Source organism: Schistocerca piceifrons, chromosome 3, assembly GCF_021461385.2.
Source record: "Schistocerca piceifrons isolate TAMUIC-IGC-003096 chromosome 3, iqSchPice1.1, whole genome shotgun sequence".
NCBI lineage: Eukaryota > Metazoa > Arthropoda > Insecta > Orthoptera > Acrididae > Schistocerca > Schistocerca piceifrons.
The window spans coordinates 807,482,536-807,501,207 of NC_060140.1; the positions used below are offsets into that span (position 1 = coordinate 807,482,536).

At 44.7% G+C, this 18,672-nt stretch overlaps 1 protein-coding gene across 1 annotated transcript in view; it reads right to left on the reverse strand.

Moving 5' to 3' along the window:
* Positions 1-18,672, reverse strand: part of LOC124789943 (homeodomain-only protein-like) — a 355,379-nt gene that overhangs the window by 184,701 nt on the left and 152,006 nt on the right. The window contains exon 2 of the mRNA XM_047257473.1: positions 4,926-4,978. The gene's annotated coding sequence lies outside the window, so the exon portion shown is untranslated. The remainder of the gene's footprint in view (positions 1-4,925; positions 4,979-18,672) is intronic.

Sequence of the window (18,672 nt, forward strand, 5' to 3'; positions counted from 1 at the left end):
CATACATTTGCTTGTATTACACTTAAAGGCTTTGCATAAAAATCAGGAAATGAAATGAACATGACATCCCTTGTTCTCTCTCTCTTTCCAGGCACTAATCCCGACTTGTGGGGTCTGCTGTTATGGTGAACCGGATTTGGCTTGTTAATTTGAAGGGGTGGCCAGATGCCCTTCCTGTCGCCACCCCATACCCCTCCGGGACGTAATGTGTGTACCCCAGCTGTCTGTGTCAAGTGTAATCCATGGAATAGTGCGAACGTGTTTCAGATGTCTGCGAGTCGTATAACAGAGGCGGAACATGGAGACCAGCCCAGTATTCACCTAGCGGGATGTGGAAAACCGCCTAAAAACCACACCCAGGCTGGCTGGCACACCGGCTCTCGTCGTCAGTCCGCCGGGCGGATTCGATCTGGGGCCGGCGCGCCTACCCGAAGCAACGCGTTAGCGCTCTCGGCTACCCTGGTGGGTCAACATGTCATGCCTTGTTCATGGGGATATAAAGGTGAATCACAAAAGGTGTTGGAAGAGACCACCCTCCACTTGTAAACACAGTTGAACAAGATGCTGCAGATTCACGAATGTTGGTGCCAGAAGCTCTGGGGTCACTGCCTGTATTTCACAGATGATGATCTGTATCATAAATCTTCCCAGCTGTGTGGTCTGTACATGCAGACCTTACCTCTTAGGTCACCCCAGAGGAAATAGTCAGGTGGTATTAAAGCAGATGACTTTGGGGGCCACAGTCCTTTCAAAAGCGCTCTGCTGGAGAAAAATGATTCAACATCCTGTTGGCACCAGCCGAGGGTACGTTCTTCATCGTCCAACTGGTACACAAACTCCAGAAACGTTTCAATGTAAACTGCACTTATCACAGTACACTAGAAAAAAATTGTTCCAATGATGTGAGGCTTCATATTGCACAGAACACGCCAACCTTTTGTGAATGCAGGGGTTGCTCGACCAGTGCATGTGGATCTTCATTACACTACAGACGTGGTTTCTGAGTGTTTACATAGCCAAAGAGGTGGAACGCCTCATCACTGAACCATGTGTACTGCATTATTCCTGGCCTCTGAGCAATAAATTGCTGAAACCAACAGCAAAATGCAGTGTGTTTGTCACTGAAATTCAGTTCCTGAACAACTTTAAACCTGTATGGATACACGCTGGCTTTCTTCCCAACTCTGTGACATGTGCTCCGTCACAGTGCACATTCCTGAGGTATGCGTCGAACAGACTTTGCAGGAGAGGCCAGCAATCGTTGTTTCACGTTAGTCACTCTTTCTCCAGATAATGGTGGCCGTCCGCCGCCGTGAAGATCCAACACTGGTCCACTGCTCTCCATCTCGTTCACTAACATTTTTATGCAGCATTTAGACGGTATATGTTTGTTCACCAAACATTTGATGACATGTCTTAATGGAACCAGTAATCCAATATTGTTCCATAAAAGAACATGCGCTCTTCGACAGCATAGCGATACATTGTCACTAAACACTGACCTCCAGCCACAGCGATGTGTGGAAACACACTGCTGTGTCAGACGATGTTGCAAAAAAATGGCTCTGAGCACTATGGGACTTAGCATCTGAGGTCATCAGTCCCCTAGAACTTAGAACTACTTAAACCTAACTAACCTAAGGACATCACACACATCCATGCCCGAGGCAGGATTCGAACGTGCGACCGTACCGGTCGCGCGGTTCCAGATTAAAGCGCCTAGAACCGCTCGGCCACTTCGGCCGGCGACGATGTTGCAGAAAGCAGTGTTGCCACGCCAAACGTCACAAATTACTCGGCGCAATTTCAGCGATATTACTACTCATGTCCGTGGGGCCTCTTTGGAGTGGAAAACCTTGTATCATTTTAGCTGGCTTCAAGGATGCATTTTTTCGAATACTTAATTTTGTTAATAAGCGAAGATTGTGGAACCACAGTCTACGGCGCACAGTCGTGAAACTCTTTAGGCAAAAAATACAGCCGTTTGACAGCTGAAGCGATGCTAGTGCTCTAAGCGTTTACCATGTAGCGACAGAAAAATGATGGGATATAAACAGAGCAGTTGCTATTTTTAATCCTGTTACTTTCGTATTTCCCAGATGCTAAACATGGCTGTGAATTTTCGAATACGAATGGGAAAAAGTAATTAAAGTAATATCCTATCTCCGGTTAATATCTACATATAACTATAAAATCTTTGCGCAATATAATATATATGCGGTTCATAGTAGCAGAGCAAAAGTTCTCGGAATCACTACGAGAGGTCAGCGCCACCGCACGAGTTGTTCACGTGATATTCATTGGACTGTTACCTGTAAAAACATGCGACGTCAGTGCTTTGGGAAGAGACCTGTGGCGGTGACGTGCCTCTATTGTTGTTCCCGCGTAGTGACTTGCGAAGATGGAACAAATCGAGGTTCGAGCAGTGATTAAGTACTTCGTAAAGAAAGGTATGAAAGCAAAGGACATTCATGCCGGCTTCCAGAATACGCTGGGGGACTCTGCTCCTTCATATTCAACTGTTGCCAAGTGGACAAATGAATTTAAATTTGGTCAGGAGAGCTTAGATGATGATCCGCACAGTGGTCGGCCAAGATCTGTCACTACTCCAGAAATCACTGCCCAAGTCCACAAAATGGTCATCGTGGATCGCTGATTCAAAGTGCGTGAAATTGCTCACGCTTGCCAGATGTCATCTGAAAGGGTATACCACATTTTAACTGAAGAATTAGAAATGAAAAAATTATCTGCAACATCGGTGCCGCAGCTCTTGACGCTGACTCAAAAACTCGTGAGAATGGACATATCAGAACAATGTCTGGCCTGTTTTAGGAGAAACGAACAGCATTTTTTGCGCCGGTTTGTAACCACATATGAAACTTAGGTGCACTACTACGCCCCATAGACAAGACAACAGTCAAAACAGTGGAACACGCTGATTCTTCGGCGCCAAAGAAAGCAAAGAAAATTCTTTCGGCGGGAAATGTCATGGCATCAGTGTTCTGGGATGCGAAGGGGAGTCTGTTTGTAGATAATCTCCCCACTGGGCAAGCAATTATTAGAATTATGCTAAACACCTGGATAAATTGCAACAAAAGATATGCAAAAAAGGAACAGGTTTAGCAAGTAAGAAAGTCATCTTCCATCAAGACAATGAGCGCTCGCACACATGTGCCATCGCCATGGCAAAATTACACGAACTAAGGTATGAATTGTTGCCACACCCGCCTTATTCACCTCACATGGCTCCGTCAGACTTACATCTCCTCCCGAAACTGAATATTTTTCTTGGTGGACGAAGATTCACTTCAAACGAAGAACTGATAGCCGGAGTTGACAACTATTTTGCAGGCCTGGAAAAAACTCATTTTCGAGATGGGGATCAAGGCACTGGAACATCGTTGCACCAAGTGCATTAATCTACAAGGAGACTACATTGAAAAATAAAGTTTCAGTGATGTAAGTACTTTTTTCTATTCCGTTCTGAGAACTTTTCAAACCACCCTCTTATCAAGAAAAATCGTGTAAGACGAGAAATCAATTGTGACCTGATGCATTTACGTTCCTTTGGATCCGCATGCTTGGCACGTACTCTCCGACGCTTTGCCCCGATTGTAGTTCGTTGCACGAGTTTCTTCGCGGGTTACAGATTCATTGTAATACATTAAAAAATAGGCACGATTTTTACATTCCTGAAAATTAGCTGCTACATCATTCTTCTAAATCCCCTTTCGGTCTCGTACTTGTTTCTGTGCCTTGCGTGTCTCTCCCAAGTTTATCTATTCTGCTTCCCAGATATGAAAATGTGTATACGTCTTTAAAATTCACTTTCCCAGCTGTGACATTTAGTCCTTCGGCATGTCTGCCAGTGACGCTTTCTTCTTATTTATGCACATATTCTAAACTACAGCTAGAACACGTTCCGTTGCATTTCGCACGAAAGGCAATTCCTGTTCACTTTCTGCCACCGCTGATACGACACCCAATAATCATGGATACAATACGATTAATTGGTGTCGTAGCAGTGTTGGCAGAAAGTGAACAAGAACTGCCCTTGGCAAACAACAACAGTCCTTTACACCCCTCATTCCCTTTTCATTGAACAAATAAACATCAGTGGCGACTAAATTGCCTTACATCTTTCCAGGTTTTGACCTCTTATGCAAATCTGTCAGTAAAGACTATTCTAACTCGCTTTGGAGAAAAGGAAAGTGTTTCCATCTGTCTCTCTTATCGATACCACACTGCCTAAGGGAATAAATTATTATTTCAATGCACATTATAGAACGCCTTTCCATGTTTTTAGCGCCACAATAAGCCCCGAAATAAGAGCTCATTTGCATTTTGAATGTGCTTCGCCACTCCATAATTACACACAATGCACAATCATTTCGCAGTTTGCTTCTACATGCTAGCCGCTTAGCGGCGCTGCAGTGACGAATTGTCTTGGGTTCTGGTGGAACTGCGTATTTCATTAATCAATTACCTGCTTCCGAACTCACGTCCTACCACTATGAGGAAAGCTATATCCTAAAAAACGTAAAAAATAGTACTGCAGACCACCGAACCACCTGCCCGTCTACCGTACTATCCATTCGGCCTAACAACGTCATTTGGATGCAGTGCCGTATGGAGGTGCATGCGATGAGCTCATTCTTCTCACAGCAATTGCCAGCCTTTCAACTTCCTCCCTGTTTCCGGCTTTTGGAGACACTACTCCTGTTCCAAGTAGCCCCTCTAACGGCGTGAAAGAGATTTCATCCAATCAGCTTGAGTTCGCTCACTGATCAGTGGCAGAACTGGGAATTGAACTCCGCTCCACCAATGGCAAAGACATGCTGACCGCTGACGTACAGGGGTGAACGCTACAAATTCTGAAAATAATGAAACTATTGAAAACAAATTGTCTTTCAGCATGTTCTTACCTCTCGGAAAGTTACTCGCACCGAAGTGTAGCACCTCAAATGTCGAGACCCTCCTGTAAACAAGGAAATCAGTTAATTAAAATACATAAATGAAGATATTTGTGAAATTTAAGTTTTGACAAAGTAATTAGTTTAGATTAATTAAAACTTTATGGGTAAATATTACATCTGCAGTTACTCTGAAGCGCCAAAGAAACTGGTATAGACATGCGTAGTCAAATACAGAGATATGCGAACAGGCAGAATACGGCGCTGCGGTTGGTAACGCCTATATAAGACAACAAGTGCCTGGTGCAGTTGTCAGGCGGTTACTGCTGCAGGTTGCCGGCCGTGGTGGCCGAGCGGTTCTAGGCGCTACAGTCTGAAACCGCGCGACTGCTACGGTCGCAGGTTCGAATCCTGCCTCGGGCATGGATGTGTGTGATGTCCTTAGGTTAGTTAGGTTTAAGTAGTTCTAAGTTCTAAGGACTGATGACCTTGGCAGTTGGGTCCCATAGTGCTCGGAGCCATTTGAACCATTTGAACTGCTGCAGGTTATCAGGATTTAAGTAAGTTTGAACACAGTGTTATAGTCGGCGCTGGAGCGATGGGACAGAGAATCTCCGAGGTAGCGACGAAGTGGGATTTTCCCGTTCGACAATTTTGCGAGTGTACCGTGAATATGAGGAATCGGGTAAAACATCAAATCTCCGACATCGCTGCGGCCGGAAAAAGATCCTGCAAGAACGCGACCAACAACGACTAAAAAGAATCGTTCAGCGTGACAGAAGTGCAACCCTTCCACAAATGTCTGCAGAATTCAGTGCTGGGTCATCAGTAAGTGTCAGCGTGCGAACCATTCAACGACACATCATCGATACTGGCTTTCGGAGCCGCTAGCCCACTCGTGTACCCTTGATGAGTGCACGACAAAAAACTTCAGGCTGTCCTGGGTCCGTCAGCACTTGACATTTGTCTGTTGATGACTGGAAACATGACGCCTGATCGGACGAGTCTCGTTTCAAATTGCATCGAGCAGATGGACGTGTACGGGTGTGGAGACAACCTCAGCCGGCCCAGGTGGCCGAGCGGTTCTAGGCGCTACAGTCTGGAACCGCGCGACCGCTACGGTCGCAGGTTCGAATCCTGCCTCCGGCATGGATGTGTGTGATGTCCTTAGGTTAGTTAGGTTTAAGTAGTTCTAAGTCTAGGGGACTGATGACCTTAGAAGTTAAGTCCCATAGTGCTCAGAGCCATTTGAACCATTTGAGGCAATCTCGTTAATCCATGGAACCTGCATGTCACCAGGGTACTGTTCAAGCTGTTGGAGGCTTTGTAATGGTGTGGAGCCTGTGCAGTGGGAGTGATATGAGACCCCTGATACGTCTAGATACGACTCTGGCAGGTGACACGTACGCAAGCATACTGTCTGATCACCTGCACCCATTCATGTCCATTGTGCGCATTCCGACGGACTTTGGCAATTCCAGCAGGACAATGCGACACCCCACACGTCTAGAATTGCTACAGAGTGGCTCCAGGAACGCTCTTCTGCGTTTAAACATTTCCGCGGTCAGCAAACTCCCAGACATGAACATTCCTGAGCGTTTCTGGGAAGCCTTGCAACGTGCTGTACAGAAAAGATTCCACCCCCGCGTACTCTTACGGATTTATGGACAGCCCTGCCAGATTCATGGTGTCAGTTCACTCCAGCACTGCTTCAGACGCTAGTCGAGTCCATGCCTCGTCGTGTTGCGGCACTTCTGCGTGCTGGCGAGGGCCCTACACGATCCTAGGCAGGTGTACCAATTTCTTTGGCTCTTCAGTGTATATTGAAAGAGCAATCGGTGATGACGAACAGACGCGGTTCCTTTGTCAGTAATTAATCCAGCCACGATCATGTACCATACTGGAACGAAACCCGATGCCTGCAAATAGGAGACGTAACAGACTGTCAAACGCCAGCAGTTTCAGCAGATAATCACACCTGCCATCAGAACGAGCACTTAGGTAATAGTAGCGTCAGTCTTTCAAACCAAGAAACAGTTCAACAGAAGAATACAATTTCCGCAAGCCAGAGTTCCAAGAAGTGGACTAGCGCGGAGATGCTCCCTCTCGCAACGTCGTCTTACGTATCACCAACCGCCGTAACGTGTAATTTAATGCACCTCAATAGTCAAAGAGTCGCCTATTGTCAGCGTCCCAGAAGTACATGAAAGGCTACACGTAAGCACCACGGAACTGCGCAGCACATATGCGCTGTGGGAACGGCGGGGCGTGCAGAACGTCAGATCTGGCTGTTAAAAGTGCGAACTTTTGCAGCGACGCGGTTGTCGTTCCGGCAGAGTGAGGGAAAGGCGTGGACTCTGTGGCGTCGTCTGCAAACGGCCTTCCGGGAATCCACGGAGCCGCCAGAGGCCGGCTGCCAACTGGAGCGTGGCGGCAGAGAAGGGAGAGGTGGGGGTGGAGTGGGTGGGGGGAGCGAGATCACTCCAGCGCACTCTGTGGGTCTACCCGTCCACGACGCACAGCTTGGGCAACCTCCCCGTGAAACCGACGTCTTAAGGGAATTTGCCAGTCTCGGAACATAATTTTATGCTCACGTTCAACTTTTATTCTGGAAGAAACTATTTTTTCATACGGGTAAATGTCTTAAATAGTATGTACATACAGGATGACAATTATTGAACTATATGGGAAAGAAAACGTAAATTAGTTATAAACTACGGCGTGCACACACTTTAACATGTAACCGTCACTACAGATGAAACTTCATGGCAGATTAAAACCGTGTGCCAGACCGAGACTCGAACTCGGGACCTTTGCCTATTGCGGGCAAATGCTCTCCCACTGAGCTACACAAGCACGACTCACGACTCGTTTTCACAGCTTCAGTTCTGCCAGGAGACGAGGTACGGGTAGAATTGAAGCCATGAGGACGAGTGGTGAGTCGTGCTTGGGTAGCTCAATGATAGAGCATTTGCCCGCGATAGGCAAAGGTCCCGAATTCGAGTTACGGTCTAGCACACAGTTTTAATCTGCCAGGAAGTTTCATATCAGCGCACATTTCGCTGCAGAGGAAAAATCTCATTCTGTTCACTACAGATATTAGGACTTAACTTATGTTCGATATGCCTGCCATCATTGGCGATGAAGTGGCGCAGACGAATAGCGAAATTCTGCATGGCCCACTGAAGTGTCGTAACATCGATGCTGTTGATGACCTCCTGAATGGATTTTTTCAGCTCAGCAATGGTTTTGGGGTTATTGTTGCACACCTTGTCTTTAAATATAGCCACACAAAAAGGAGTCGCATGTGATCAGATCCGCAGAATTTGGCGGCCCATCGAGGCCCATGCCAGTGGCCTGTGGATACCCCAGCGCCAGAATGCTGTCCCCAAAGCGCTCCTCCAGGACATCAAATACTCTCCTGCGTCGACAGGATCGAGCTCCGTCTTGTATGAACCACATTTTGTCGAAATCGGGGTCACTTTGGGTTATGGGGATGAAATCATCTTCGAAAACCTTCACGTGCCGTTCGGTAGTCACTGTGCTATCGAGGAATATCGCACCGATTATTCCGTGACTAGACACTGCACACCACACAGTCACCCGTTGAGGGTGAAGAGACTCATCGATCGTGAAATCTGTATTCTCAGTCCACCAAATGTGCCAGTTTTGCTTACTGACGGAGCCATACAAATGAAAGTGGGCTTTGTCGCATGCATACACATATTAATTCCCATCATGCCCCGCAGTCAACCGTGCTGTTTGAACGTCCTAACGCAAACCGTTCAGACGTTGATTGCATTTCATATAGCTCAATAATTATCATCCTGTAATTTTTGGCTGGTAGATTGATGGGGCTATGCACCACAAAAGGGCGGCCAAAATATCTCTACGCGGATTGCAGAACTAAACGGTTTCCACAAGTGAGGGGAAGTATAGGTCTGCAGTCAAAAATAAACATATGTACATGACCAGAATTAAATCTTCTATGGCGTGAACCTCGGAAGTGGAATATCTTTAAGTACATTTCGAAATGGCGGCCACTTGTAGGTACTGAAAATCGACCTATTTATTTGCCTTTAAACTTAAATAAATAACAAACATTATGAAAAATACACTGTTTCAAAAAACGCAAAAATACCAATTTTTTATTGAATGAAAACGGCATCCAATTTTACAGAGTAGCATTTTTTAAATCGTGCTTACCAGTTTAAAATGTCGTCTCGAGAAATACGCACTGAAAGTTTTGAGCATCTTTAAAGATAATTAGGAAAAATTTTGGAAGATGTAGACTCTGACTTCAGAAGTGGGGAAAAGCCTTTCGCAAAATCGCAATCAAGTCATCGAACGAAATCCTTCACATCACATTTCAGTTTTTTACGGCACTGTTTCTTCAAGTGTTCATTGTAAGCAAACTACTCACATGCAGATTTTTGTAATTTTTTATATTTATGGTTCGTGATGTTCAGAACTCAAACATTAATCCCCCAAGATAGACACAACTCTCAAAAATTTTCGAAAAAACTGACTTTCAAGTTTTGGGATCGTCTTTAACATGCTGTAGGAATGTCGACTTTTCGCGACTGGCCTTGTGGCTGTGTGGTAGAATTCTCTCCTGCTACGTACGGGTTTTAGGCATGATTCCTGGCTGATGCGAATTTGTAAACTTGTCCTACTAGCTCTTCCGTGAAGTTCCAAATGCATAAATATGTTAAAAAAATCAATAGCGCTCGGGGCTGGTAATCGCTGGTTCGAGTCTCGTTTCGGTTTTTATTTTTTCGTTCAGTTCGAATACTACGCCATTTAAATATAAAATTCATCAAATATATGCTAACTAATAGGTATCAAATAGCTATTTTTATAGGAAATGCACCTCTTCTTATTTTTAATTACATATTGCACACAAAAATCCAATTTTCATTGCAAATAAACGTTCTTAGTTTAACTTTTATAAAAGATTATTTAGATTAAAATAAATACACATTAAATTAGAATGAACATTGGAAATGTTAATGACACATGCACGCGTATTTTAAATTTTGGCGGAGGTGGGTATCGAACGTGTCCCGCAAAGCCACACCACCTGTCGAGAACAACTGACTTTGCTTTAACATATGAAAACGGTCGGAAAACTTAACAGTCGATTTTCTTGAGGATTTTTGACAGCTGCATCGAGTGATTTTGTTGACTGATATGTGTGTTCTTAACTTCACGCACTGCCATTTTTTAGCGATAACAGATGAGTAATTTTAAAACAACGGTAATCTCACATTGCAACAGTGGCGTCTAGCGGTGGTTTGTGAAAACTTAAAGGCTGATCCTCGTAGCGTTCCTCTTCGTGATAGGGTTTTAGATGTGGATTATGACGCCCGGGTTATCGCAACATGCGTTTTCACACTCTTAACGTTTTCACTATTACTGGTACGTACGTTACCCACAGAGAGCAGGTGGGAATTTGCTGCATGTTCTCGCTCTGTATCAATGTCGCTCTGGTGAAGGGAAGCAGGCTCGTTTGCAGAATAGCTATAATGACAGCCTGCGCCTGCGGGTTGTGCTGTCTGCAAGTTCCATTCTTAATCCCCTGCTCCACACCTCTCTGTATCGCCGCATCGGATTAGTCGGCGCCTGCAGATAAGCAACCCAATTAAGAGATTTGCAAAGCGGTCTCCTGTCGCCCCATCCCGGAAAATTCGAGTCAATGAGTTGCACGCACGTATTGACGTTTCCTGTGTCACAGGCGGTGCCAATATTGAGGACCTCTCATATGAGTTAAAAACCCACACTGCCCGTTGATGTGTGTCTGTTTTCTGTATGTCTTGCAGTTTTTGTGTAGTCATCATTTGGAGCCCCAGAAGTACTTATGAATAACCCTGTACGTCCCACCTTTCTTTACCTTCGAAAACGAAAGGCAATATTTTTCATGTTGTTACTTCTGCTATGACGTTTATTATAATAACCTTAGATTGATGTCTTTCACTCCAAAACATAATTGGTACTGGAAGGATTAAAAACAAACTTCAATACTCGCAAAGGGTGTAACCTTGAAATGGAATAATACGGGATCTTCTCCCGACCAGATACATCAGAAAGCAACCACTGCACCCACTGTGCCACGGATCGTAGGTCCAGGGGTACCATCTCTAGTAGTAATACGGTTCATGAAACGTTATAGTGTGTCCACAAGTTTTAGGGATTACCAGTCACCCTTCCACCGATTATTTAAGGAGCCAAAGTCCCATGCATCATAACAACTTCAAATTATGTTTAAAGTTTGTTGGTAGTGCTCTCATTATCAAACACTGAATTACTACAGCCTGGATAATTTGCCCTCCGTTTCAATAAAAGATAGTTTTTAGGCTTCCGGACCTCAATCGGCACAAACGGAACCCTTATATGGTCATTTTGCTGTCCATCTGTCCTCCGCCTGTCCGACTGTTAAAGACGTTTTTTCTCAGGAACGGGTAGACGTGCCAAGCTGAAATTCATGCCATGTACTAAGGTCTGTAGTTCCTTGGCGGTGTAATAAATGTTAGCTTCTAAGTCAATGCGACCAACAGATACGGCTATTTATGTCATATATTTTGATGCTAGAAAACTCACTCATCGATACCTATGGGGTATTAGTCCATAGTCATGGAATCTGGTTATGAGTAAGGGTTCACTGTACGATTAAAGGAAACAAATCCGAAAATTGTTAATTTGTAATTACATCACGCGGAAAAATAAATTTCATTTGTTAACAGACTGTCTGTCTATCCATCTGTTAAGACCCCTTATCCTCAGGAACGGATAGTCATACTAAATTTAAAACGTCGGATAGTCTACGGTCCCTTGGCGATATAATAAAGGTTAGCTTCTAAGTCACTGGTTCCCAACCTTTCATACAGCGTTACCTCTGTCAAGGGAACCTCTCCATCGCACCCCCCCTCAGATTTAGTTGTAAGTTGGCACAGTGGATAGGCCTTGAAAAGCTGAACACAGATCAATCGAGGAAACAGGAAGAAGTTGTGTGGAACTATGAAAAAAATAAGAAAATATACTAACTGAGTAGTCCATGCGTAAGATATGCAGCATCAATGAGAATGTGAGCTCAGGAGCGCCGTGGTCTCGTGGTTTGCGTGAGCAACTGTGAAACTAGAGATCCTTGGTTCAAGTCTTCCCTCGAGTGAAAATTTTAATTTTTTATTTTCAGACGATTATTATCTGACAAACTCTTATGTTTTCATCGCTTTTTTGGGAGTGATTATCACATCCACAAGAAAACCTAAATCGGGCAAGGTAGAAGAATCTTTTTACCCATTCGCCGAGTGTACAAGTTAGGTGGGTCGACAACATATTCCTGTCATGTGACGCACATGCCGTCACCAGTGTCGTATAGAATATATCAGACGTGTTTTTCTGTGAAGGAATCGGTTGACCTAAGGACCTCTCATTCCGCAGCTGCTCACGCTAACCACGGGACCACGGCGCTCCTGAGCCCACACTTCACTTGATGTTGCTCATCTTGCGCTTGGATTACTCAGTTTGTATATTTTCTTATTTTTTTCGTAGTTCCACACAATTTCTTCCTGTTTCCTCGATTGATCTGTGTTCAGCTTTTCAAGGCCTATCCACTGTGCCAACTTACAACTAAATCTGAGGGGGGTGCGATGGGGAGGTTCCCTTGTGAGTGCAATCAGAGGTAAGCTAGTACCCCCGCCTTCAACCCCCCCCCCCCCCTCGTCCCATATTATCAGCAACTTTAGCATCTAACTAAACCGTAGAATAAAAGACTTTTAATTTCAAAATGATGAAAGATGAATGGTATTTAGATTAGTGTGTGTGTGTGTGTGTGTACGGGAAGGCGAGTGCGGGGAAGTGGCGGGTGCGTAGGAGGGTGGGTGGGTTGGTTGGTTGTTCCGTTGATTTAGGGGAGGGAAGCAAACAGCCAGGTCATAGGTCCCATCGGGTTAGAGCAGGATGAGGAAGGAAGCCGGCCGTGCCTTTTCAAAGGAACCATCCCGACACTGGCCCGAAACGATTTAGGGAAATCGCGGAAAACCTACATCATGATGGCCGGATGCGGGTTTGAACCGTAGTCCTCTCGAATGCGAGTCCAGTGTGCTAACCAGTGCTCTATCTCGCTCGGCGCGGGAGGAATGATAAGAAATACTAAACATTTTCGAGTCACACTAATTAATATAACTATTCTGTGTGACAATAGTTGCAAATATGAGAGACATTTCACAGCCAGCTTCGTATTAACCTCGGAGCAATGGTCCAGAATTAAGAAAGAAATGATACTGCTACGCCGGCCGTGGTGGCCGTGCGGTTCTAGGCGCTTCAGTCCGGAACCACGCGACTGCTACGGTCACAGGTTCGAATCCTGCCTCGGGCATGGATGTTTGTGATGTGCTTAGGTTAGTTAGGTTTAAGTAGTTCTACGTTCTAGGGGACTGATGACCTTAGATGTTAAGTCCCATAGTGCTCAGAGCCATTTGAACCATTTTTTGATACTGCTACATGATACATAACTGATTTTAAAAACAATTGGCAAAGGTGGTGCAATCGAAACAAATAACACGCTACAATTTTTTTGTTATTTACTTACCCTTGAATGATGCGTAGACACAAATTCCTGTCTGGGAATAGCTGCAATTCAGCGATTTCTCAACTTCAGACATTTGGGAAATCGAAACATGTGCACTTTCATGCCTTTTTGGGATTTATAATTTCCCTGGCAAAAGGGAACACAGCACTTGTATCCCATACTTTGAAGAACTGTTGGCGAATACTGTATGAAATATATATCACTTTCACGTGTCACACACTTTCAACACAACATACACGCCAACAGGACTGTCGCCTACAAATAAGATGGCCAACAGTTTGTGACATCACGTGCCAATATGGCCGCTGTGCATGGGCCTTGTGTCTAGAAGGCTTTGTTAGTATCTCCCTGTGATGTCATACCAACAACAGGGTCTAGGGATGGAAAAATAGGGTGTAGGGAAACGGTGCCATAACGTCAGTACAAAATAAAGCACTTGCTTCGGTGACAGTCGCGCAACACGACAGCTTTCTCCTGCCGTACTATTATGGTGGAACATAATGCAATGGTCCATCATATTGTAACATCAGTCCCAACAGGAAAATTTTTTGGACTCTTTGCAGGTAATTTAATTAAAACTAAAAACCTTAACTCCGCCTGCACCGGCCATAAAGGCCCAATGGTACCGACCGGCCGCCGTTTCATACTCAGCCCACAGGCGTCATTGGATGCGGATACGGACGGGCATGTGGTCAGCACACCGCTCTCCCGGCCGTATGTCAGTCCACAAGACCAGAGCCGCTACTTCTCTGTCAAGTAGCTCCTCAGTTTGCCTCACAAGGGCTGAGTGCACCCCGCTTGCCATCAGCTCTCGACAGCCTGATAGTCACCCATCCAAAGACTAGCCCAGCCCGACAGCGCTTAACTTCGGTGATCTGACGGGAACCGGTGTAACCACTGCGGTAAGACTGTTGGCAGGAAATTTAATAATAGTCGCAAATTCCAAGATAAAGTCCGATACCGTTGAAAACAGATAGCAGATGCGCTGGCCACTTACAGCCATTCACCGATCAACTGTGTCCGCACTTGTCACAGAATACACAAGAAATTGAATAATTTTCGGAAGAGATTACATTCGGTAGTAGTGGAAACCAGACAGGACTCTTCCCAGTCAAATTAGTTGTCTGATTATGTCAGTGATGTTCCGTTCATACCTGCACCTACTAACCTGGTTATACCAAATTTGGCTATTGATGAAGAGTGAGTTAACATGGAGAAAATTTTTCATTCCAGATTTAATTAAATATTGGTGGTACAATCGAATGACGACCTGAATTGATCCATCCTATTGTCATCCCGTTAAGGTCTTATGTGTCAGTTGCTATGCACGTACATCATCAGCTGTTCATTCCTCCTCTCTGTAATCGGAAGGGTAGGTCCAATTGCATGAGCGCCTAGCTCCCGCGACTTGTCACCTCTTGATTTTTTAAAGTGTGTGTGTGTGTGTGTGTGTGTGTGTGTGTGTGTGTGTGTGTGTGTAGGACACTTGCAGAGTTTGATGAGGTTCGTGCAATACTTGGTACAGATCTACTCGGTACAGTGACCCAGAATTTTCTACGAAGATGTCGTTGCCTGTATTCAAAATAATGGCAGCCATTTTGAATAATATTGCAGAGTAAACAATACATTACCTTTGCCGAACTGCAGTCGCGTCTGCATTGATCGTCCTTGTTGTTCCTGACACCCCAAAGCTTCCACTGGCTCTGGATTACTTCCAATACCATTAAGTCTCTGTTCCAAAGTAGTTGCACCCAGACTCCTGTATCAGCTCCTTCAGTTTACGTCCAGCCTTTTGAATCACCAAGTATGTCCGGGGCATAGTTCTCCTGATATTCCGCTGCAGTAGATTTCACACTTTGTTTTACGCACGTGTCACATTCCTGCTCTTAATTCGTTTTGTTCTTGTCTTCCCAGTTTCGCCTATACGTACTTTGTCACAGCCACACGTCACTCCATAGACTGTACGTGTCTGAGAGATCAGATGAGTCCTTTCTGTGTCGGAGAAGTCTTAGTTTATAATGACTGTAAAGTGTCGTCTGTATATCATTTTTTGGAAGAATTTTGCTTATGCGGTCAGTAACTCTTGAAACGAACGGTAACCAACCGGAGTAAAAAGGCGGTTCGTCGTTTCTCTTGTTAGCGTAATTAATCCTGCTGCATTTGAAGGCTGTTTATACGGACTAACCATCAAAGCTCTGTATCCTAGAGTATTGTCTGAGTTTCTATACACCAACACATCTAAGAATGTGAGACCGACCCCACTCTCTGTCTTCAATCTGAGGCTGATTTTGGGATGAATGTTATGTAAGAAATTGTGCAAAGTGTGAAGCTTTACTTTACTGTGTGGTCATATAACAAATCTTATCCACATAGCGGGGCAACAAGAATGCTTTAGTGGCTCATTGCATAATGCCTGCTGTTCAATATACTCCATATAAATGTCAGACGCTGCAAGCGGAAAAAGTTGAACCAATAGCAATAGCATCAAGCTGTACACATGATTCTATTTTATATTTAAAACAGCTCTACAATAGAAATCTTTATTTACTAACTTTGCAGAAGCATATACCATACAGATCATAGAGGTGAAAATTTGTCGTGGTTTCTGTGGGGACTTACTAATTTTTTGCCCTGCGTGCTTATTTTGCACGACGTAACTTAATGATTATAGCTTTTGTAAATGGAAACCTGCCATAGATAAGCGTGAATTACTGACGGCTGCCTTCTCTTACCCTTGCTTCAGACGCAACAGACGCAAACTTTTTTGGCACCAGTTGTTTCTAGAACTGAAATATAACGTAGAAATTAGGAGGCTCGCAGTGAGAGTCAAACACAAATTTATAGGACATACTCTTCGCTTTACTGTTGCTTTACGGTTCAAAATGGTTCAAACGGCTCTGAGTACTATGGGACTTAACATCTGAGGTCATCAGTCGCCTAGAACTTAGAACTAATTAAACCTAACTAACCTAAGAACATCACACACATCCATGCCCGAGGCAAGATTCGAACCTGCGACTGTAGTAGTCGCGCGGTTCCTGATTGAAGCGCCTAGAACCGCTCGGCAACAGTGGCCGGCGTTGCTTTACGGAAGTAACTTTAAAAATTCCCCTGCCGTCGTTCACAGTCCTTACCTTAACAAAGGTCGTGGTTCTCCATTTCCCTTGGGTTCTCTAAATTGAAAAATTTACCACTTAGCGAGGAAAATTACCATCTGTATTTGAAATTCGAACGTATAGTGTTTCGGTAGGCTTCAGAACACGGATACCGAGTACAAACATCCTATTTACGAATTCCAATATCGCAGCACATTTAACGATTCGAACCTAGAACAGTTTCAGGCAAAAGAAAACTACGCGGTGAGTTTGTTTTGTCAGTCAAACAAATACCAGTCATAGCGTAATGTTGACTTTTGGATCGCTTCGTGTGCCGAGACTTTTCTACATTAAGGTAAGCTACCTCGTACGTACCGTACTATGGTTTGTTTACGTTCTCGTTTTACACGTTCTGCGGTGCTGACATTCTCGAAAACGTTTACATTGACGACTGACGTCACACACAGGAAATTCCTCCTCCGCAAGCCGTTCTTTGAGACGCTTATCTTGCAACAACACTAGGTTCGACCAACAGATTATTGGCACTTGCGTGGCCCACGTTCAAAGCAAACTTCGGCAATATTTGTAAGTAAACAACTTCAAAACTTGACAGCAGAAGTTCTGAATACTGGATTTGCAGTAACTCAACGTAAAAGTAAATAATAACTTTCAGGAGAGTGTCCTGCAGCGGCAAGCAAGTGTAACCTCATCTAGGAAGGCACGGCACAGGATAACTTGTCTGAAGGAAGAATAACCCGTCTGATAGAATCTTTGATCAGAAAGACAAATGCAGAGGACGCGTGAGTAACAACACTACAGGACACGTTTTGTCGTATGTAACCCACGGACTACCTCTGTGCCCACAAACAACCAGCTCTCAGTTTACGAGAATTGCGGGACCTGTGCGTAGAGATCTGGTGTCGCATACCCCAGAGTGGCCACGCGGTTAGAGGCGCTATGTCAGGGATTGAGGGGCCCCTCCCGCCGGAGGTTCAAGTCCTCCGTCGGGCATGGGTGTGTGTGTTGTTCTTAGCATAAGTTTAAGTTAGTTTAAGTAGTGTCTACGTCTAAGTACGGATGACCTCAGCAGTTTCGTCCCTTAGGAATTCTCACACATTTGAACATTTCGGATACCCCCGTAAATGATGTCTCAAATCCATGCCACGCAGAACGGCTTCTATACTTCGCCCGGAAGACCGAACCGCTATTCAAGCTGCTTGTCAAAACGTTTCGGTTCATTAGCGTTTATACCGGATGTCCCTCCCAAGAGTCGGAGGAGGTTAAGGTCTGGCGTCTTGTCGACATCGATGTCATTAGAGTCGGAACACAAGCTCGGATTGCGAAAGGCTGGGGAAGAAAATCGGCCGTACCCTCTGAAAGGAATCATTTCGGAATTTGCCTCCTGAAGTGATTTATGGACATCACGGAAAATCTAAATCTGGATGTCCGGACGGGGTTTGAACCGTCGTCCTTTACAGTGCGAGCCCAGTGTGCTAACCGCTGCACCACCTCGCTCGGCCTCCTAAAGGTGATCAGGCGCATTTTCTCTGATGTTTCAGCAGATATTTGCAATTTGGTTTTTGCAGTATATAACTAGAGTCAGGCCAAACAAAAACTCAACACCACGTTTTTGTGCGACATCTATTGTCGACGGAAAGCGTCGGTTTGTTTCCTGTTTCAAACTGTTTTTAAAAGCGGAATTTTACGTGTCCATTTGATAGAACGGTCCCGATGTAGTCCAGTGCGATATTTGTTTTGTCCTGTACTAACTGGAGCAAAAGAAGATGAATATTAACCACTACTCCAATAGCGTATTAACCACCACTCCAATAGCGACTGAGCAGCACTGCTGCACGACAATAGCAATCAGCGCGGACCAGGGCGGCGCAATCTCAGCTGCAACACTTGTTATTCCTTGTGTTTTACTGTCCCTGCTATTATATGATAAAACAAATATCGCGCTAGACTATTTTCATACGTCTCTATCAAATCGGCGCGTAAAATTCCGCTTTTAAAAATCATTTAATTTGCAACGGGAAATAAACAGACTCTTTCCGTCGACACCAGAAGTCAC